Genomic DNA, 23,966 nt, shown 5'->3' on the forward strand with positions numbered 1-23,966 from the left:
ATTCGGACAGTACGAAGCATACTAACAGCAATGTTAGATAAATTCTCAAACAGACTCGATAGGACTAGTCTAAGAACACTCCTTTACGAGACAATGGCCATCATTAACAGTAGACCCTTAAGTGTGGAGTATCTTAATGATCCCTTGGGTCCAGAGCCATTAACTCCCAATCACATATTAACGATGAAGTCTTCAGTTGTTCTACCTCCTCCAGGACAGTTTTGCAGAGAGGATTTGTACTTGAACAAAAGATGGAGAAGAGTAAAATTTCTAGCAAACGAGTTTTGGCAAAGATGGAAACGAGAATATCTGCTAAATCTCCAACAGCGACAGAAATGGCAGAAAGTTTCACGGAATCTGCACATTAATGACATTGTGATCCTACAAGATGATAATGCTCCAAGATTTAAATGGAAACTAGCTCTAGTTGTAAAGACTCTAGAAAGCCCAGACGGCAAGGTTCGAAAGGTGAAACTAAAGACAAGTGAAACGACATTTGACAAAGGAAAACCATTGACAAGGTTGATATATTTAGAAAAACCTATTCACAAGGTAGTGACTTTACTCGAGACTAATACAGAGTAAAACAGTTTCTACTTTTGACACTCTTTGGAAAATCACATTGAGAACCAATTAGTCATTGGTTCTCAATGACTAATTGAGAGTGTAAGTGTCAGTGAAATAACTTATGTTTTGAGAAAACTTTGTTTCTGATAATTAGTATGATGTATTTTAAGTTTGGTTCAAGTTCGAGAGTTGTGTAGAATAATTGTATTTTATATCGTGTCGAACTGTTTGTCGGGAGTTGTCGCGAGATTTTATGTATGTGAGACTGAAAGGAAAAAAAGGAGAAAAAAAGGAAAAGAGGAGCAGAAGCCTGAAAAAAGCTACAGGTAGCAGCCTCGTGGTTATCAGGTATTTTTCAATTATGTTTGTAATTTGTTAATGTATCGATTATAGTGTTTTAATTGTTTGCTATTTTAATTTAGTGTGGACGATTGAGTTGAGATAATTCATTGTGAAAACCCTCCGAAGTGGCAGGCGGCCATGAGGTAATTTGTCAAAACACGTGTCACCAGTTTTTTGTAAGTGTGTCTATGTCTAAAGCTGTTTTTTTATTTCTGTAGTTTTCACGGCGTTTAATAAAAGAGCCCGTCAAAAGAAAGCCGTGCCAGTGTGTCACTTTGGAGTTACAGAGGTAGAACAGGATTGCGCAGATATGATTCCTTCAGTAAAAGTGAAAAAGTTCATCAATTTCAGAACTTTTCAAAAGATTGAAAAAGGTCAAAAAGATGTTTGACATTCAATCTGCCAACTCGAAGAACAATCGGTTCCAAAACACTGCAGAATGTTTTTCAGTCAACTGCTTACACAATTGGGTGGGAACAAAGCACCTCACCTGCTTTTTAGAGAAATACAATTTCTACATAATCACACATTTCCCGTTTTTGCTTCCAAGTTCTACTTTGACTGGCCCCCATCACTTGTTCAGAGAACAACTTTGCTAACAAGGTCCGGCATGGAGCAACTCACTTCCACTGTGGTCAACGGCAACTTCTCTACTGCAGGACATTTGTCGCAGCACCCCTGGAGCACCAATGATCTCGTCACTGCCGCGGTGTTGTCCATCTGTTTTCTCCTGGGAGTTTCTGGAAACGTCGCGGTGTTAATACTCAAGCCCAACTGGCAGAATGTCCAATCTGAGTCAGAGTTTAATGCTGAATCTTGCCATTTCTGACCTGCTCAGTCTGCTGACCCTTCCACTTTGGATTTACGCATTTCTGTTTGGCTGGAAATTTGATCTGGTGCCATGCAAACTGTTAGGATATGTTGTGTACTGCAGCATTTATGCCAGCTTGCTGACTGTGTCTGAATTAAGCATCCAGCGCTACCCTGTTGTGGTGCGCCAAAGAAGGTGCCATCAGGTAAAAAGAAGAGCACTGCTGTTCATGCTCTGGTTGGTTGCCAGTATCTTGGCCATCCCTGGTTTGGTGGTTCGGAATCTGCAAACCAATCAGCAATGGATTAGTTGCGTAGGAGAGTATTCTTCTGATGCCCAGTGGGTGGCTGTTCTGCTAACGGAGACCGTGTTTGTATTCATTTGTTTTATTCTCGTGGCATTTTCATATGTCTGTCTTCAAAAAAGAGTTAACCAGTCAGCCTTTTTCAACAACCCACAGACAACCCGACTACTCACCAGTATCATCGTCAGTTTTTTTGTTCTGTGGGCTCCATATCATACAATAAATGTGCTGGGAGTGGTAGCAATATGTTTGAAAAATGACAATTTGCTCAACTTTTGCCATGAAACCTGGAACGTTTTTGGAGCAGTGACGTTCTTAAACAGCTGTCTAAATCCACTCCTGTACGCATTCACTTCTCGTAAAATGTGCAGAGTTTGCAGAAAAACAGAAGAGTTGCAGCAAAGTTTCAGAAATTCCCAGACTGAGATCAGTACAATCACTGAAACTTGATAACAACATCAATATGTTTTGACACCTTTTAAGCAAAACAGAAATGTTACTTTCAGAGGCAAAAGCGCTTTTGTGTTATCTTTTACGTGCAATGTCAGATTACTTTTTTCAGAGCAGGTTATAGAGCACTTTTGTTAATCACTTGTGAAATTAAATTATAGCACAAAAGATCTTTATGAAAATGTTACTTGGTCTAAGGGATTTCTGTCTTATCTATTTTTATTTCTATTTTTTACACAGAACAAAATCTCTCTCAAAGCTTCAATTAGTGTTGTTTATAACTAAGATAATTTTGTGTTTAACTTCCTTCCTGTGTTGGTGGACCTAAATCTGGACCAAGATAAAAAGACTAAAATGTTTAGTGGAATCAGGCTGGTTGAAAGAAGACAATGCATTTTTTTATGTTAATCTGTTGCAGCTAAATTCTACTTTGGCGATCTGTGACATTTAGGATTTTGTGAACTAAAATGCCAACAAAGAAGCACATCGGCAGTTATGTTGCAGAAGTGATATGTATGTTTTTGCCTATGTCTACCACAAACCGTGTTGCCCTGGACATCCTCGTCACAAAATAGCAAGCACTGATAGAAAGCAGTGATGATTCAATTGCTTAGAACAACAGTAACAAATGACTAGAGTTGGTTGATCAAGTTTCCGGCTTGATTAAAATAAAGGTTGGATAGATTGTACTTATGTGATAGACAAGTGCAATCTAACCAAGCTTTTTTTTTTTTTGACTGAATATAGAAACCTAACCAACAAAATCCAGCCCCTTTTTAGTGGTTCTTTTCTTTCAATTCCTCTTAATCTGACCAGTTTACTTCCGTGACAGCACATTTAGCACTGTTAACAGCATCATGAGTAATAACTCCTACATGAACACCTCTGATTTCTCTCTACCTCCTAACGGACTGATCCCGGCGGTTCTGCTGTCCTGCTTTCTCCTAGGAGTTCCTGGAAACATCGCAGTGATTCTTTTAAAGCCCAAATGGCAGAACATGTCCCACCTGAGCCAGAGTTTGATGCTCAACTTGGCCATTTTTGACCTGCTCTCTCTGCTCACTCTCCCACTGTGGAGTTAAGCTCTGCTCAACGCCTGGATATTCGGCCTTGAAACCTGTAAGCTTTTAGGATTTCTTGTGTACTGCAGCCTTTATGGCAGCTTGCTGACTGTGACAGCGTTGGGTGTCCAGCGGTTCGTTGTGGTGGTGAACCAACGGAGATGCGCTCAGGTACAAAAAAGCCACCTGCTGGTTCCACTCTGGTTTGGCGCTCTGATCCTGTCTATCCCTGCTTTGGTGACGGAGCAGGTGGAAACTAAAGAGCAGTGGACGTACTGCTACCCTCAGTTTTCATCTCGGGCTCAGGGATTGGCAGTGCTGCTGTCAGAGACCACATCTGGCTTTGTTTCCTTTTTTGTCGTGGCCTATTCCTACATTCGCCTCCACAGGAGGATTAGACAGGCAACCTTCTTCAACAATCCACAGACGACCAGGCTGTTGACCAGCATCATTGTAAGCAATTTTGTTCTGTGGTCTCCCCTTCATACCATAAATGTATTGGCCCTGGGAGCTATCTGCTTCAAAAATGACAGTTTGTTGATGTCTTGTGTGAACATATGGGACATTGTCAAAGCAATTGATTTTCTAAATAATTGCATTAACCCACTGCTGTATGCCTTTAACTTCCATAAACTGTGCAGAGTTTGCATAAGCCAAGAAGAATCGGCATATCCTTCACCAACACTGGAAATAAGTACAGTTGCAGAAACTATGATTATCAACTGAAAATGTCATTTTTGTCCACAGAACAGAGCAAAGCTTTGAATGAAAACTTTTGTCCTCTGCTATAAAAAACTGTAAAAAATGGGTTTTAAATTTGAAATCTAAATTTTAGGCAACATTATAGTCTTCACTGAGAGGATTGTGCTGGAATTGTTTTGTTAAGCTTTCCTGTGTTTATATAATACCAATTTTGAATTTGGGTTTCCAATTTTGTTTTTGTTTTTTACAGAGTTGGACTAGATATATATTGTAAAGTATAATTAACCTTTTGCAAATATGAAAATCATGGCCTTCTATAGACTAATATTTACAAAAGTAGGTAAATTGCTGAGTTAATTTCTACATCAGAACCTTTACATTCTTCAAAACTGTTGTTGTCCATTCTGGCATCTAAACTAAACACAGCCTTTTCTGCAGCAAATCTTTTGTATTTCTATTTGTACAGTAAAATCAGTTTTCCACACCGGTGTGATGCTTGCCTAAAAACAGAAGAGCAACCATGTTTGGCGCTTTTGGCTGTGAGCATATTAAAAATTACAAATGCACAACATATATTTTAAATTGTATTTTAAGTTTTTTTCTCCTTTTTATCTAAACAGGAAAACATATTAAAAAAAAAAAGCTTTAAAAACCATAGTATGATGATCAGGTGATTGTAATCTGTCTACTATTGTTCAGGCTGTGACAACATTCAGCTTCCGAGCTTCGATAATCCAAGATACAAGGTTTTCACTGAATACAGTTTTCACAAATTACAAACTGTACATGAAGTAATCAATAATCCTGGTTGAATATTCCAGCCCTGATGAAACCAGTCCATTTATTTTGGATCTTATGCTTAGAAAGCATGTCAAATTTCAGTTTTATTTTTCAGAAGTGGAATAACTGTATCACAAATCTTAAATAATGTTTGGTTTGCTTTGTCTAAATTGTGATGGATGAGATGAAGTCTGGACTCCAAAGCTTTATTTAAAATATTGATAGAAATTAGGGTTGACAGGAAAACTTATTAGCTTTGTGCATCTACCCAAATCTGCCACTTAAAATGTTAAATTAACATTTAATTTCAGTTATTCAGTGTAGAACTGTTTCACTATAGGACTAGTTGAAGTTAAAGATTGCAGATGTTTACATACAGCCTTTCTTGGTAAAATAATTTCTTTTCATTTTAAACCAGTGTGTTTTGATATTTGAACCGATCAGCTGAAGCCTTTTATACCTCACGCCATGTCTTCATCTCACTGACTGTATTACACCACACATGTATACTTTCATAATACCTATTGTTAAGAATTAAAAAGAGGAATAACTTGATTTAGCTCGTTAACTTATTTCTCCTGTCCTAGGTTCCTCTGCGTCTGTATACGTGTGCAGGGAGAAAGACCAATCATAAGACGTCAGACTTCAGATACCCAGAGTTTTATCCAGAGAAAAGAAGAAGAAAGAAGAATGTTACAACAAGCATATCACCTAGATTATCAAAAGTCCAAGACATGACAAAACAGAAACAATTAACTGAGTAAAAAGGACAGAAACAAAAATAGACAAAAGATGCATCTTCTGGGAAACTCTCACTCAGCACAAAGAGATTCGGACTTCTGCTCTAAAACAAACCATTTTATAATAATGTGTATTCCCTTCATTTAAATATATGCATTAGGAGGTGTGTTTTTTCCTTTGTGTGGGCTGTCTTAAATGTTAATTTTATTGGGGCCTGCCCATAGCAATGCATAAGGAGAGCAGTGAGTCACTGCCTCCATGCATTGCATGGCAGGCACCTATTAATCTACACCCAATAGAATGTCTCTTTATTTATTTATTGGGGCCTGCCTAGCAATGCATAAGGAGAGCAGTGACTGACTTGCGAAGCATTGCATGGCAGGCATGGCAGGCACCTATTGTTCTTCACCTAATAGAATGCCTCTTTATTCTTATAACTTATTCTTCCGTGGACCGGAATGCGGCTCGCACTGCTGCGAGCCCACCCACAAAAGTGGTATCAAAACGTGCGGCTCGTTCCCGGCATTGGACCTATTACTTTTATGGGGAATCGGCGTTACGACGGCGACGTAAAAAGCTAAAAACGAGCAAAATTTCCAACTGCCGAACCGAAAAGCTTAACTGCCAAAACCTAAGAGTGTAACTGACGTTACACTCACAAAAGTGGTATCAAAACGTGCGGCTCGGCGCCGGAGGGGTGCTATTACTTTTATTGGGAATCGGACTTACGACGGCGACGTAAAAAGCGAAAAACGAGCGAAATGTCCAACTGCCGAAACGCAGAGCATAACTGCCACCAACTGCCGCTCCGAAGTGGATTTCTGACCCCAAATAAATTTTGAAATCGCCGCCACGCCCACAAATATCGTGCAATCGGTATCAAACTCGGTCATGACATCAATACGAATGTCTGCTCCGGTAAAATGTTTTCAAAATTTTTTTAGGGCTTACGGTTTTCTGTCAAGGTGCTTTAGAGCAAAATCAAGTTCTAGCCTAACTGACGCTCTCCACCATGTATTTTTATATCAGTTGCTGTTTGGAGCATTTTAGAAATGATTTAACCAAATCACTGTTACTTATGTGAATAGATTGGACATTTAAAACGAGACTTACTGAAAATTTCTAAATAAAAGCCTTAAGATTCCTTTCTGGCTCATGCCTATTTTAGTAAAAATGGCTGCCTCAAACTGATAGAATTATGTCTCCCCCTCTCTGACTCAGCCTGCAGAGGATCCATTGCCATAGCAACGGAACACAGCAGGGCCAGCTGATTTAGGACTACAAAAACGCATCACTGTAGTTCTAACTATGGCAGAACTCAGAGGAAAAAGCTGGACTTTAGAACTGCCTGTGTTTTGGGCCTAACTCATTTTAACCAACTATTGTTACAAATGGAATTACTGTGGCAATTTTAAATTAAGCTTTTAAAAATTTTCAAAATAAAAGCCTTGACAATTTTTCCATCAAGTAAGTGCTCTTTTGACCATTATATGTGTTATTTAATCCAATCACTGTTACACATGGGTTTAGATTGGCAATTTAAAATTGCCAATCTCAAGATCAATGAAAACTTCAAAATAAAAGCCTTAAGATTTGTTTGTGGCTAATGCAGCGCCACAGGCGCTGCAATGATATTAGCTTGCATGATTTTTTTCCCTCCGCATTAACATCACAAACATTAGAATTTTATTGTTCCCCACTAGTGCACTGCCATAGGCAGTGCAAGAAGATTATCCTGCATTATCCTATTTCCCTTACTTATTACCCATGTTTAGTATACTGAAGGCAGTAAGTCATGCTTGTGACAGTAAGTCATGCTTTCTTTAGCATGGATGCTAATGTTTAGCATCAGAACGCTGGGTCCAAATCGACGGGCACACTTTGGCAGGCCCCGGTTAAAGTTCTTCAGGAATTTTCTAGTATATTGATAATATTTATATTGGTAATATCACTTTTTCTTTGGTGGTGGGTTTTTGGTATTAAGTTGTTTACTACATTGGGTGCACACATTTTAGTAAATGCTTGGTTTATTTAGAATATTAACTATTTTGTTTTTGGTTGAGTTGAAGGACTGGCTGGGAGGACTTGATTGTCTCAAACCAGTAATTGGAACGAACCATCAGGCTGCGGGAAGCAGGGACTTTGATGTGGAAGACTCCTCCTCTCGCTCTATTGTTATAATATTTACGGTGTTAGGTTGTGATTTGAATTGTCATTTATGTTTATGTATTGATTGTTTTTGTTTTCTCCCCCACCCCTCCTTGTGTGTGTGTAGGCTAGCCTTTGTATATAAATTCCCCTGTGCGTTCAATGAGAAGAGTCAGTTAGTTTTTGTTGAGTTGGTTGAGTTGCTTGTTTTTGGGCCCATTTTTCTTAAATTTCTTTTTGAGATTTGTTGTAAAAACATCTTTTGTTAAGCTCTTTTGAAAAATTAAATAGTTATTTTTTTATATATGCCTTTGTCCTTGAGTTTGCTGGTCGGACCATTACATTGATCATAGATAGACAAGTTCCTGTTCACAATCAACTACATGTATTTGGTATTAACTGCCTCTGTGAAACACAATAATTCTGTGAAAAAACGGATAATTTCTTCTAATTATATAATTCTGTGGAGATTCATAGATTAGTGTCATAATATTTTAAAGGTGACTATTCTATCTTTTAAAACATTTTTAGGTTGACATCATTAAACTCTGCAATAATAGATTGTCTCCAATGTGTACTGTTTCTTTTTTCATCATATAGAGGATCTGTAACAATAGCCGTTTCAGTAAAATACTTCATATAACTTTATTGTACTTGTGTTGCAGCATCTTTAGGTTCTCTCCTACAATAATGGCTTCTTCTGAATGTAGATGTTCCTGGTTAAATCAAGGTATTTTGTAAATGAAAAAATATTCTATTTGGTGTCTGTTTTACTAAAAATTCGGTAATTCACTCTGATGCAATCTATTGCAGTCTGTTCCTCTTTGACGCTTCTGTTTGAGAAGCATATAGAAATTACATGCAATTAAAATAAATAAAATAATTCCATGTAATTAAAAGCATGATTTTAATTACATGTAATTAAAAGCACAATTTTAATTACATGTAATTAAAAAAACAATTTTAATTACATGTAATTAAAAGCACGATTTTAATTACATGTAATTAAAAGCACGATTTTCATTACATGTAATTAAAAGCGAGATTTTCATTACATGTAATTAAAAGCACGATTTTAATTACATGTAATTAAAAGAACGATTTTAATTACATGTAATTAAAAGCACGATTTTAATTACATGTAATTAAAAGCATGATTTTAATTACATGTAATTAAAAGAACTATTTTAATTACATGTAATTAAAACGTAATTAAAAGAAAGATTTTAATTACATGTAATTAAAAGCACAATTTTAATTACATGTAATTAAAAGAACAATTTTAATTACATGTGCTTTTAATTAATTACATGTAATTAAAAGCACGATTTTAATTACATTTTAATTACATGTAATTAAACGCAAGATTTTAATTACATGTAATTTAAAGCACGATTTTAATTACATTTTAATTACATGTAAAAGCAAGATTTTAATTACATGTAATTTAAAGCACGATTTTAATTACATGTAATTGTAAACATTGTGATTGTTTTTGTTTTCTCCCCCCCCCTCCTTGTGTGTGTGTGTAGGCTAGCCTTTGTATATAAATTCCCCTGTGCGTTCAATGAGAAGAGTCAGTTAGTTTTTGTTGAGTTGGTTGAGTTGCTTGTTTTTGGGCCCATTTTTCTTAAATTTTTTTTGAGATTTGTTGTAAAAATATCTTTTGTTAAGCTCTTTTGAAAAATTAAATAGTTATTTTTTTATATATGCCTTTGTCCTTGAGTTTGCTGGTCGGACCATTACATTGATCATAGATAGACAAGTTCCTGTTCACAAGCATGATTTTGATTACATGTAATTAAAAGCACGATTTTGATTACATGTAATTAAAAGCACGATTTTAATTACATGTAATTAAAAGCACGATTTTAATTACATGTAATTAAAAGCACGATTTTAATTACATGTAATTAAAAGAACGATTTTAATTACATTTAAATTAAAGAACGATTTTAATTACATGTAATTAAAATCGTGCTTTTAATTACATGTAATTAAAAGCATGATTTTAATTACATGTAATTAAAAGAACTATTTTAACTACATGTAATTAAAACGTAATTAAAAGAACGATTTTATTTACATGTAATTAAAAGCACGATTTTAATTAAATGTAATTAAAATCGTGCTTTTAATTACATGTAATTAAAATAACAATTTTATTACATCTTAATTACATGTAATTAAAAGAACGATTTTAATTACATGTAATTAAAAGAACGATTTTAATTACATGTAATTAAAAGAACGATTTTAATTACATGTAATTAAAAGAACTATTTTATTACATCTTAATTACATGTAATTAAAAGAACGATTTTAATTATATGCAATTAAAAGCACGATTTTAATTACATGTAATTAAAAGAACGATTTTAATTACATGTAATTAAAAGGACGATTTTAATTACATGTAATTAAAAGCACGATTTTACATGTAATTAAATGAACGATTTTAATAACATGTAATTAAAAGAACAATTTTAATTACATGTAATTAAAAGAACGATTTCAATTACATGTAATTAAAAGAACGATTTTAATTACATGTAATTAAAAGCACGATTTTAATTACCTGTAATTAAACTAACGATTTTAATTATATGTAATTAAAAGCACGATTTTACATGTAATTAAATGAACGATTTTAATAACATGTAATTAAAAAAACAATTTTAATTACATGTAATTAAAAGAACGATTTTTAATTACATGTAATTAAAAGAACAATTTTAATTACATTTTATTTACATGTAATTAAAAGCACAATTTTAATTACATGTAATTAAAAGCACGATTTTAATTACATGTAATTAAAATGTAATTAAAAGAAACGATCTTAATTACATGTAATTAAAAGAACGATTTTAATTACATGTAATTAAAAGCACGATTTTACATGTAATTAAAAGAACGATTTTAATTACATGTAATTAAAAGAAAAATTTTAATTACAGGTAATTAAAAGAAAAATTTTAATTACAGGTAATTAAAAGAACGATTTTAATTACATGTAATTAAAAAAACGATTTTAATTACATGTAATTAAAAGCAAGATTTTAATTACATGTAATTAAAAGAAGGGTTTTAATTACATGTAATTAAAAGCACGATTTTAATTACATTTTAATTACATGTAATTAAAAGCACGATTTTAATTACATGTAATTAAAAGCCCGATGTTAATTACATGTAATTAAAAGAACGATTTTAATTACATGTAATTAAAATGTAATTAAAAGAACGATTAATTAAAAGCACAATTTCAATTACATGTAATTAAAAGAATTAAAATAGTTACATGTGATTGAAAGAATTAAAATAATTGCATGTAATTAAATAAATTAAAATAATTGCATGTAATTAAAAGAATTAATTTTCTTGAAACTATATTTTACTATGCAGATTTTATTTCTTTTAATTGTGATCATTATGAAATCCTGAAACAGTAAAGAAATCAGTAAATTAGTTAAGTACAGCTAAAATGTAACATTCAGAATCCAACCACAAGGGTAATACCTTGTGGCTGGATTTAAGTTAGATTTCAACAGAAAATAGGATATTGGCTTATTTTTGAAAAGCCCATCAGACAATTTATAATTTTATATTGCAAAACTGAACTTGCACTAGGAAATAATTTATTGAATCATTTGTCATGAGCTAATGATACAACAACAAATGGTGATTGCAGTGCAGTTTGCATTTTCTTTCAACTGATGGGACAGTGGTATGATCAAGAAACCACTAATTATGTTTATGAGTCCTGAGTGTTGAGTTTTATGCTGAGTTCCAGGCTATGCTGCCTGGACTTTTGTACTCTGAAGATCCTCATCAAATCCTCAAAACTCAGTTGCTGCCTCACCTCTTTGCTTTTGGAGAGGTGAGACAGCAACAACCGTAAATCACAACACAATATAAAGGGGCCAATTAACCGAAACTCGCCAGCTTTTTGGACTGTGGGAGAAGCCAAAGCACTTGGAGAGAACCCACATCTGCACAGGGATATCATGGAAACTCCACACAGAGTTTCCGTGATACTCTGCGTGGAATATCATGGTTCCACTTTGGTGGAACAAAGTTTGCTCTACCACTGCGTTACAGTGGTGGCACAAATTGTCATACACATCCATGCACTTTTCTGCAAGGGAAATGTAGGAAATGTAAAAGAGACTTGCTTTTTTTTGAGAGTGGGAGAAGCCACTTGGAGGGAACCCACATCTGCATAGGAATATCGTGGAAACTCCATGCAGAAACATCCAGTGGTGCAACAAACCTGCATGCACACACTCTTTTTCAGTGGAAATGTAGAGCCCAATGAAAAGAAACTAACATGTTGCTTTTTTTTTAGAGTGGGAGAAGCCAAAGCACTTGGAGAGAACCCACATCTGCACATTGGAAAATCCACGCAGAGTTTCCGTGATACTCTGCGTGGAATATCATGGTTCCACTTTGGTGGAACAAAGTTTGTCCTACCACTGCGTTACAGTGGTGGCACAAATCGTCATACAGATCCATGCACTTTTCTGCAAGGGAAATGTAGGAAATGTAAAAGAAACGTAATTTTTTTGAGCGTGGGAGAAGTAAAAGCACTTGCAGGGAACCCACATCTGCATAGGGATATCGTGGAAACTCCATGCAGAAACATCTAGTGGTGGAACAAACACTCTTTTTCAGTGGAAATGTAGAAACGAACATGTTGCTTTTCTTTTTAGAGTGGGAGAAGCCAAAGCACTTGGAGAGAACCCACATCTGCACATTGGAAAATCCACGCAGAGTTTCCGTGATACTCCAATCACGGTTCCACTTTGGTGGAACAAAGTTTGTTCTGCCACTGCGTTCCAGTGTTGAAACAAATACTCACACATCCTTTCACTTTTCTTCGTGGGAAACGTAGGAAATGTTAAAGAAACTTGCTTTTCTGATGGTGGAGAAGTCAAATCACTTGTAGAGAACCCACATCTGCATGGGAATTTCCTGGATTCTCCATGGAGAAACAAAATGTTGGCATTTGAGGCCTTGGTGACAAGCACCAACTGTGTATTGTGCAATCAGTCACTACTCATCATTGTTTTTAAATACTCCAAAAGACAAGAGGTATTGGTCCATACCACTTTTGCTTCATCTCAGAGATATTTTTTTTATCTCAGTTGAGAGCTAATATTTGATCAACTTACTTGTCAGTCTTTTCTGAAGGAAAAAAGAAGGGAATACTCTGAAGATTACCCTTCAGAGTAGTTTTAGAATTTCCGTGATCTGTTCCTATGAAGACGTGTATCATTCTTATTGATTGTGTGACAGATTTCTTCCTGCCTGGGATCTGTCGGAGATTTTGTGTTTTGGTTCCCGTCAAGAAGTGAATCACTCACTCTGCTTGTCTGATAGATGTCTCCATACCTGGAATATGACAGATGTTTTGGGTTTTGGTTCCTGTGAAGAAGTGAATCACTCACTCTGCTTGTCTCATAGATGTCTACATACCTGGAATATGACAGAGGTTTTGGGTTTTGGTTCCTGTGAAGAAGTGAATCACTCACTCTGCTTGTCTGATAGATGTCCTCATGCCTGGAATATGACAGAGGTTTTGGGTTTTTGTTGCTGTGCAGATATAAATCACTGACTTTGGATGTCGGATAGATTTCTTCCTGCCTGGAATCTGTCAGAGTTTTGGGGTTATTGTTGCTGTGCAGATAAAAATCACTCACTTTGGATGTTGGATAGATTTCTTCGTGCCTGGAATCTGTCAGAGTTTTGGGGGTTTTGTTGCTGTGTAGATAAAAATCACTCACTTTGGATGTCTGATAGATGTCTTCCTGCCTGGAATCTGTCAGAGTTTTGGGGTTTTTGTTGCTGTGCAGATAAAAATCACTCACTTTGGATGTCTGATAGATTTCTTCCTGCCTGGAATCTGTCAGAGTTTTGGGGTTTTTGTTGCTGTGCAGATAAAAATCACTCACTTTGGATGTCGGATAGATTTCTTCGTGCCTGGAATCTGTCAGAGTTTTGGGGGTTTTGTTGCTGTGCAGATAAAAATCACTCACTTTGGATGTCTGATAGATTTCTTCCTGCCTGGAATCTGTCAGAGTTTTGGGGGTTTTGTTGCTGTGCAGATATAAATCACTCACTTTGGATGTGTTAGAGATTCCTTCCTGCCTGGAATCTGTCAGAGTTTTTGGGTTTTTGTTGCTGTGCAGATATAAATCTTTAATTTTGAATGTGTGATAGAATTCTTCCTGCATTAAATCTGTCTGAGATTTTGTGTTGTGATTCCTATGAAGATGTAAATCAATCACCTCCGTCGTCTCACAGATTTCTTCCTGCCTGAAATCTGTCTGAGATTTTGTGTCGTCATTCCTATGAAGATGTAAATCAATCACCTCCGTCGTCTCACAGATTTCTTCCTGCCTGAAATCTGTCTGAGATTTTGTGTCTTCATTCCTATGAAGATTTAAATCAATCACCTCCGTCGTCTCACAGATTTCTTCCTGCCTGAAATCTGTGTGAGATTTTGTGTCGTCATTCCTATGAAGATTTAATTCAATCACCTCCGTCGTCTCACAGATTTCTTCCTGCCTGAAATCTGTCTGAGACTTTGGTTTTTTGTTGCTGTGCACATATAAATCCTTAATTCTGAATGTGTGATAGAATTCTTCCTGCCTTAATTCTGTCGGAGATTTTGTGTTGTCCCTACGAACACGCACATCAATCACCTCAGAGATTTCTTCCTCGCTGGAATCTGTCAGAGTTTCGTTGCTGTGCAGATCTAAATCACTCATTTTGAATGTCTGAGAGATTTCTTCCTGCTTCAAATCTGTCAGAGATTTTGTGTTGTCATTCCTATGAGGATGTAAATCAATCACCTCTGTCGTTTCACAGATTTCTTCCTGCCTGAAAATCTGTCAGAGATTTTGTGTCGTCATTCCTATGAAGACGTAAATCAATCACCTCCGTCGTCTCACAGATTTCTTCCTGCCTGAAATCTGTCTGAGATTTTGTGTCGTCATTCCTATGAGGATGTAAATCAATCACCTCCGTCGTTTCACAGATTTCTTCCTGACTGAAATTTGTCTGAGATTTTGTGTTGTCGTTCCTATGAAGTTGTAAATCAATCACCTCCGTCGTCTCACAGATTTCTTCCTTCCTGGAATCTGTCAGAGTTTTTGGTTTTTTGTTGGTGTGCACATATAAATCCTTAATTCTGAATGTGTGATAGAATTCTTCCTGCCTTAATTCTGTCGGAGATTTTGTGTTGTCCCTATGAACGCGTACATCAATCACCATCGTCTCAGAGATTTCTTCCTCGCTGGAATCTGTCAGAGTTTCATTGCTGCGCAGATATAAATCACTCATTTTGAATGTCTGAGATTTCTTCCTGCCTCAAATCTGTCAGAGATTTTGTGTTGTCGTTCCTATGAAGACGTAAATCAATCACCTCCGTCGTCTCACAGATTTCTTCCTGCCTGAAATCTGTCAGAGATTTTGTGTTGTCGTTCCTAAGAAGACGTAAATCACTCCCTTTGGTTGTCTGACAGATTCCTTTCTGACTCAAATCTGTCAGAGATTTCGTGTTGTCGTTCCTATGAAGACGTAAATCACTCACCTTGTTTGTCTGAGAGATTTCTTCCTGCCTGAAATCTGTCAGATTTTGTGTTGTCCTTCCTATGAAGACGTAAATCACTCACTTTGGTTGTCTGACAGATTTCTTCCTGCCTGGAATCTGTCTGAGTTTTTATGTTTTTGTTCCTGTGAATGTGTAAATCGCTCACTTTGGTTTTCTGAAAGCATCTAGGCATGAAGTAATCTTTCAGACTTTTCTTTTTTTTCTTGCGTGAAAGCTCTTCAATTTGGTCTGACAGATTCGTTTCTGTCTGGACTAGTAACAGGTCTTGATAGATTTTCTCAGCTTGCTTTAACAAATCGTTGTTTTGCTGAATCAGAGCTTTCTTCTTGTCTTTTGACATCTTGTACTTTTCTTCCAATATACTCATCTTCTTCAATTTCATGGTCAAGACAGCAAGGTCTTCTTGAAGATCTCTCATGTTTTCCGCCAGGTCCTTAATTTCTTCCTCTTGAAACTTGTATTTTTCCTCAACATATGGAGAGAGTCCAGTTTCATTTTCAGAGCATGAGCCTTCTTTTTCAATTTCTGGTTTACCGCACGATCGATTTTGATCTGTTTTTCCAGGAACTTACAATCTTCTTCAAGATCTTCAGTGTCTTCTATTTTCATGGCAATTTTTTCTATTTCCTTAGCCAAAACTTCATTCTCTTCCCGGAGAGTGCTGGCTGTGTGGAGATGTCGGCATACTTTGTCAACAAGTTTCCCAACACTTCTAGTAAATCTTTTCCTGAGATTAAGGGTCTTGACATAAATCTCGAAATCTTTTCAAACATTTTCCGCTGAGTTTGATGAACAACTTCTTTCGGTTAAAAGGTTTGCAGCAATTTCTGTAAGCAGAGACGATGCGTTCTCCTTCAGAATCAAGCCAAGTGAACCTTACAATGAAATTAATAGGATACCACCTCTGTGACCTCAGAGGAGTTGTGACATCATTGTTGACATCATTCTTTAATCCTGTAGCCATGCCAACACGATGACCTGACAACATTCTGACACGCCGGGGCCACCACAGAAACTTTCAGTGATGTGTGATAAACTGCTGATAAAATAAAACACCTTTTGTCTTAATATAATTTCAGTAACTATTATTTTTTTGCCCTGTAATAAGATTAGCCATTCAAAATTAAAGGCAGCCATGGCAAAGTACATATTAAATAGCAGAGAATGAAATAGGTTGTTCTCAAAATAGATATTTATGAAGATTATTAACAATTAGAGGTTAATTGCACCAAATAACATGAACACCATATGCCTGTTTTTAATGTGTTCCTTCTTGAATTCCAGAATTTTTATAAAAATAAAAAAGATTAGGGAAATGAATACTGATAACCACCAGAAAAAAAATTCCGCATTTTAAACTAAGGTATTAAACTAAGATAAAGAATATAACTTAAAATTTTATTATTTTTGGTTGTTGTAAAACTTAAAGACAGTAAAAATTGGTTTGTTTTGTTTTAAAATACATATAAATGATTTTTTTTAAACAATTATTTTTTGGTTGCAATGCTGACATATTAAAAATGAAATGTAACTCAGTCCCTGAAGTGCTCTCCTGCATGACAGAGGTTTTTTGTATATAAATATACAAAAAATTGTATATTTATATATATATATATACAATTTTTTATATATATATATATATGTAGCACCCCACTGCTCTGTCACCTAATAACTGGGACGAGAACTCCAACTCACTGATTGGTGCTATTTGGGTTCGTTAAGTTCTGGTAGATACCACGCAGGTTACCTATGTGAAGTAAATCATTACTCATCCAATCTTACACGACTTTGATGTAGCATAAATAACTCCAGACAACCAGCTAACAGAACAGTTTCTTTTAATCAGAACTTGAAGAAATAATGTTAGCTCACAATGCCCCGAAATAATCAAGGAACTTAAATATAGAGCAAAGTTATTAATCCACTACAGTAAAGGTTTCCCAACATAAAATAAAGCCGATAAGGCACTTTTCTTTTCAGTCCCTTTTGTTTTCCTCACTTTAACTTTTGGTCTTTTAAGAAAAACATCACCTTACTTTAACCTATGGTCTTACTACAACCAAAATGTAACTTTAGTCACCAACAGAACTCCATACATTTACCAAAAAATTACCATTTTAAACACAATATCACACATGGGCCCATACTCTCTCTCTCACACACACTGTCCGGTACCGGTTAAAGTTTCCGTTGCAGGCCTGATGAAGCTAGGGTGCGATGGCGTTCCGACACTCCTCTCAATTTGAACCAGAAAATAACTCAAACCTACTCGCTCAGCCGTCGTCCTCACCGTCAAGGTTTCTTCGCGAGTCCAAATTTCTTTGGCAACTTTGCCACACAAGTTGCAGGACTACTCCTCCGTCGCGCTGAAATCCATGTCGCTGTGTTGCTAGGTTCCTCTTCTCCTCGGATCAACCGCAGTTTTTCCTCCGTACTTTCTCCACAGAACACTTGGGCTGGTATCCTACACTCCGTGTGCAGAATCACTGGTACAAAACATCCAAAAAATACAGTTCCTTCTCCAACCTTGACTTCTAGAAACATTAGCATCGGCCTCCATTAACTTCCTCCCTCCTTTCTCTCCCGCGTTCTTCTCGCTTCTCCTTCCCATAATCCCCTTCTACTGAGTTTTTTTTTCTCTGTGTTGAGTTCACTTGTCCCTCGTTAATTTAAACTACCTTCATAGCTAGGAAATTCAATAGTCTTTAACTGATGAGATCATTTCTAAAACAAAAATACACTTATGTATGTACACAAGTTACCTCCAGAAAACTTTGGCTTTCTGCTTTTTTCATTATTTCTCACATTACCACAGTACTTCTCCCTTAATCCATTTAATCACTCAGATTAAAATGTACAAAACAATAATGCATGTTTCTCCTTATTCCCTTTTTTCATTTTTTACACAAAACCAACCTCGGAAATATTTTGTAAATATTAAAAGGCCTTAAGTGCATTGGTTTTTAACCAGGGGCTATATATATATATATATATATATATATATATATATATATATATATATATTATTCCTAATAATGACCTTTTTCTATAAAAATACAGACTGATTTTTTTTATAAGCCTTAATTTATCTTCACTGAGAATTTTCTGTTTCTCCTAATGTTAAGATTAGAAGACTAAGTCAGACCAATAAAAACATTTTTGATAAATTTGTTCTCAATGTAAAGTATGTTGAAAACCTACTTAATGATTGAGTTTCAAGAGCCACAACAAAAGGCCAATTTTTTTAAATAACATGAATGTCAACCTGACTAAGCATGGGCAGCATTTTCATTTGACTACTTTCTGAGTTAAAATGTGTTTTTAGAGAAGTAATTGGCAAAAAAAAGAAAAACAAAGACTTCCTTGTCATCATTGGTTACAACTTCTCTGTCATGTTTGCTCTAAGGTTTCTAACCCACATGCAAGAACACAATCAGGTAGGCGGTTAAAGCACAAAAATGATTTATTGAGACAGAGGAAAAAGGGAAAGGAGATGGGTTCTGGAGCGGGTAACCGGTTCGTCCGACTGTCAATGAGATGGTACAGGTTAGTGAGCGGGTAGGAGAGAGTCTCTCCGGATTTAACAGATTGGATCTTACTTGGAGGTGAGTATGACTGCTGGCAGAGCACTGGAGAACTGAGCTGGTTGGAGGGCGGACAGGAAATCCTGGTCTCTTGGGGAGGCGTCCAAAGCGATCGAGTAGCAACGGAGGCTAGGAATTCCGGGGCAGACGGCCCACTCGGGAAATCAACAAGGAGACGGCGGGTTTACCTAACGTGAGAGAAAACAGGAGTTAGATCGGAGTAGATCTCGGAGATCTCGGAGGGCCTATCATGCAACGATTGTTACCTAGGTAAACAAAACACTCAGGCGGAGAGGAGTCGTTCCGCCACTGTCCTATAAGCACCCAGGCCGAGCCCTCCAAACAAGCTGCAGGTGTGTCGACGGGGTTGGCATGGCACAACTCCAGGGGCTCTGCATCCTAGCGACACCTGGTGGGTGCCATGGGAAGCAGCAGGTGCTCCAGGGAGACAACAAAAAGAAACAAAAGAAGAACACAGACCCTGACACTCTCCACACAATCTGTGCACAAGCATGGATAAATGTCAATCTCTGGATTTACAGTGGGGGTAGAGACAACCTAACCTAACCCAGTGCTTCTCAATTATTTTCCGTTACGCCCCCCCTAGCAAGAAGAAAACTATTCGCGCCCCCCACTCCCCACCGTGACTATCCATCTCTGCATAACATTTTTTCATTAACATTAAAGAAAAAAAGAAAGACATATGGTCAAACTTACAAAGAATAACTTTTATTAAATCGTGTTTTAAGTCTGCAACAGAAAAGATTTTAAGTGCATCAATGCCTGAAATTAAAAATAAATAAATCCATGTCTACTGCTGCAGGCAGTATCAGCTCCTCTGCTATGGTGTGGGGCTTTTTGCACTGCGCAATTTGGTACGCCACCTTATATGATGCTAGCAGCGCTCGATGGTTTACTGAAGTAGCCTTCACAAAGCGGGATGACTGTTGGCAATATTCAGCACGTTTTCGCTGAAAAAACTAGCGGCTTATCGGCGTGATTGGGATGTAACGTATTTAAGTGACGCGCTAATTTATTTGGCTTCATGCTGTCCGCTGCAAGCATTTTTGGACACAGCAAACACACCGGTCTTTCCTCTTCTCCAACTGTAGTCACAGTGAAGCCAAGCGCTAAATAAGATTCGTCGTATTTCCTCTTCTTAGCTTTCGGTTGACTTTCTGTTGTCTCATTATCTTTGTCTCTCTCCTTTTCTTTTCATCCCTGTTAAAAACTTTTTCATGTTGGGGGTTGTTTGAATAACGGACGCCATAGACAGAACGCAGTCGGAGCTTTTGTTGACTTAACACTGCCAACCAAGGCAAACCTGTTGTCTTGTAAGTCGTAAAATGTTGCACTGTCGCAAACGTGACAGAAGTAACAATGAGAGCGCCCACTGCCGCCTACTGTGCGCAATTACACTTTCTACTAGTACGGCCAAAAAAAAAGCCTGTTTCCCCAGGATCACACGCCCCCCCAGGTATCGCACCGCGCCCCCCAAAGGGGGCCCGCCCACTATTTGAGAAGCACTGACCTAACCTAACAAAGGTTGGTGTTACTGCACTAAAAGGCAGGTCTACCAAGCACTGACTGGAGGGAACTGAAAACAAATCTTCATTATTTAACTGACGGCAGACATTTCCCACTTTAGAGGCCGTATCTGCTGACAGAAGAATATTCTTCAGTTTGTGCTTCTAAGAAACAGGTAACATGTTAAATGTGAATGTCTTTCTCCTGAAACTGTCGTTTTTATTTCTGGTGGAGTTCATCTTTATTTGGTGAGCAATGCTTTGCTTACCACATAATGCAAACACCAGAGGCTTCCGCTCACACGTGGCTTATAAATGTCACACAAACCATAAGGGAGCGGAAAATTGTCAAAACCAAGATTTGAACAAAGATTTAGCAAAAACAGGAATATGCAAAATACATTGGTTTGTCAGCACTCATGTACGCTACAGCCAGAAGATTTGTGCTTCGTTTTCTTTCTACTGGTTACAAACAAGTTACAAAAGTGAAAACATCTGTAGAATAGGACAAAAACAAATATTCTACCCTGCTTGTTTCTCAGCTCAGATTTTGGGGGAAGTATTGAGTTTCTCTTTTAAAAATGTGTTTACCAGTGTACTGTCTTTCCCACTTCACCACGAAGTAAAGGACCGGCAGCAAGGTTCAACACCTTTCTTCCATTAACACACTGAAGACAATTCTCTTTGTCCACAGGTTTAATAATGCAGAAAGTGTGGAACTGAAATAAATACAACAAAAAATACGATTACAACATGCACCATTGTGTTACAGTAAAATATCATGAAAAAACTAAACATGAGTAGATAAACAGTATACATAGACGATGATACGAAAGACGAAGGATGGAGGCAGATGGACGTGGATAACAATCAGACATCAAGCACCATGTAAACATCCACCGATTTTTACTTCCTGTGACGTCACTTGCTATTTACAAAATCTCCTGTTGGGGGTGCTAAAACTATACTTACAACAACACTAACACCACTCTAACAGCACAACCAGAGAGTTTAATAGCATCCACCACATAGAAAAATGGCAGATATTTTGTTGATGTGCCCGGTGCTAATACATTGAATGCATTCCTTTCAGAGCGCATTCATGTTGAGAGAGGTTGTAAGTGTCAGTGAAATATCTTATGTTTTGAGAAAACTTTGTTTCTGATAATTAGTATGATGTATTTTAAGTTTGGTTCAAGTTCGAGAGTTGTGTAGAATAATTGTATTTTATATCGTGTCAAACTGTTTGTCGGGAGTTGTCGCGAGATTTTATGTATGTGAGACTGCCAGACTTAAAGGAAAAAAAAGGAAAAGAGGAGCAGAAGCCTGAAAAAAGCTACAGGTAGCAGCCTCGTGGTTATCAGGTATTTTTCAATTATGTTTGTAATTTGTTAATGTATCGATTATAGTGTTTTAATTGTTTGCTATTTAATTTAGTGTGGACGATTGAGTTAAGTGAAAGCCCTCCGAAGTGGCAGGCGGCCATGAGGTAATTTGTCAAAACACGTGTCACCTGTTTTTTGTAAGTGTGTCTATGTCTAAAGCTGTTTTTTTATTTCTGTAGTTTTCACGGCGTTTAATGAAAGAGCCCGTCAAAAGAAAGCCGTGCCAGTGTGTCACTTTGGAGTTACAGTGAAAACTCGCCCAGCCAGCGCCGGTAAGAAGCTCGTTAAGACGACGGCAGCTGCAGTGAGTGACGATACCATGGTGCAACACAAGAGGGCACCATTTCTCAAGCTCGCCGTTCACAAGACGTCAAACACAGCAGTAACAACCTTGTATGACTGCAGTAAGGTAGAAATTAAGAAAGGACAGTGTTAAAAGTCGAAGAAGAGTGCTTTAAGTGATGTTTAAAGCTATAATAGTTTCTATAACACATTTGTCAAAAGGTTACTTATTTTCTACTGTACTTCAAAGTTATGTGTCGTTAAGGAAAGAGTTGTGTATTTATCTTGAGGTCAAACTAAGTGCTAAGTTAACAAAGTTGTTTAATGTGAAATACATCTGTATAAGAGTGAAGCTAATTACAGTTTAAAGATACAGTTAAAAAGTAATATTTAAGTCACATAAGCTAGAAATTAGAGTGTTTTGTAATTTACGTTGAGCTTTGATTGACTTTCAACCAGACTTACAAGATGACTGATAAAGATCATACAGAGCTCTATGCTGTATCAAGTACTAAAGTGGGGGAAAATGATACTGAGCAAATCTCAGAACCACAGACTGTTCGAAGAAGTGAAAGAGTTAGAACGTTAACCGAAAAGGGTAAAGAGTTTCAAGAGGAGAAACTTAAAATGCTTCAACACAGATATGCAGTCAGTTTTGAAAAATGGAGATATGAAGCAAGACTGAGCAAAGTAATACTAAGAAGAGAAGCTTCAGACAGTGAATTAAAGGAACTCATTAACAATGTAAAGGTTACCTGCACAGATATGCAAACCATTTATGAGGAAATACGACAAATACAAACTCCTGATGCAGACGCAAGGCGCAAAGTAGATGCATGTACATCACTTTCTGCATTCATTATCAGAAGAGCTGAGAAACAACTGCAAGGAGACTTTGCAGAAGGCGACAAAGAACCATGGCCAGATTTTGGGTCATGCTTAGGATCTGAAAGTACGACATCAAGGTCAAAATCCAGAAGGTCTAAAAGTAGCTTAGGTAGTTCACAAACAACCAAGAGACTGGAAGCAGAGGCTGAGGCAGCTGCATCTCAAGAAATATTAGCAGTTATGGAAGAACAAGAAAAGGAAACAATTGAGTTACAAAAACTGGAACGTGAGAATTTTGAAAGGCAGCAAGCAATGGAAGAGCAGCGAAGAAAGATTAAACGCTTGGAAGAAGTTAAAAGATTTAATGCTGCAAAAGCACGACTAAAGGTTTATGATGAAGCTGAAAGTGTTTATGCAAGTCAGAGTTCATCGCAAAGCATTAAAGCAGAAAGTGAAATCCAAGCGATCCCTGTCATGGCACACAGTTCTTCTCCAGCTTTAAATGTATCCCAAGTCCATAACGCTACAATCGTTGGTTCTGTGCCACACATTCCTACAGTATTAAACCAAACTCAATTAAGTCCTGGCGAACGACCTAAAGCCACCATAAGGCAAACACTTAAAGCATCAAGTCCACCATTTATCCCTCAAGCTACACAGGTTTCCTCTGTTGCAGCTCAACAACAGTCAAATTATGAGCTAGTTGGCATACTAGCAGAAGCAATAAGTGCTAATCGTCTTCCAACACCAGAGCCTACATTGTTCACTGGTGACCCATTAAAGTTCAAAGATGGGCAGTTGTCATTTGAAACCTTGATAGAAAGGAAAAACATC

The 23,966-nt window shown here is 36.9% G+C and overlaps 1 long non-coding RNA gene and 2 pseudogenes across 1 annotated transcript; 2 read left to right on the plus strand and 1 right to left on the minus strand.

The window, feature by feature from the left end:
- Positions 1–1,335: 1,335 nt before the first annotated feature.
- LOC129369274 (formyl peptide receptor-related sequence 4-like) lies at positions 1,336–2,474 on the plus strand (annotated as a pseudogene).
- Positions 2,475–3,331: 857 nt separating this feature from the next.
- LOC129369148 (leukotriene B4 receptor 1-like) lies at positions 3,332–4,568 on the plus strand (annotated as a pseudogene).
- A 14,404-nt stretch (positions 4,569–18,972) lies between these two features.
- Positions 18,973–21,933, minus strand: LOC129369086 (uncharacterized). Its single transcript, XR_008606917.1, has 3 exons — positions 20,643–21,933; positions 19,378–19,674; positions 18,973–19,299 (listed from the first exon to the last, which is right to left on the minus strand). It is a non-coding gene; the product is annotated as an uncharacterized LOC129369086 (long non-coding RNA).
- Positions 21,934–23,966: the final 2,033 nt, after the last annotated feature.

The sequence above is a fragment of the Poeciliopsis prolifica genome, unplaced genomic scaffold, assembly GCF_027474105.1.
Source record: "Poeciliopsis prolifica strain line A6 unplaced genomic scaffold, Auburn_PproV2 SCAFFOLD020, whole genome shotgun sequence".
Lineage (NCBI taxonomy): Eukaryota > Metazoa > Chordata > Actinopteri > Cyprinodontiformes > Poeciliidae > Poeciliopsis > Poeciliopsis prolifica.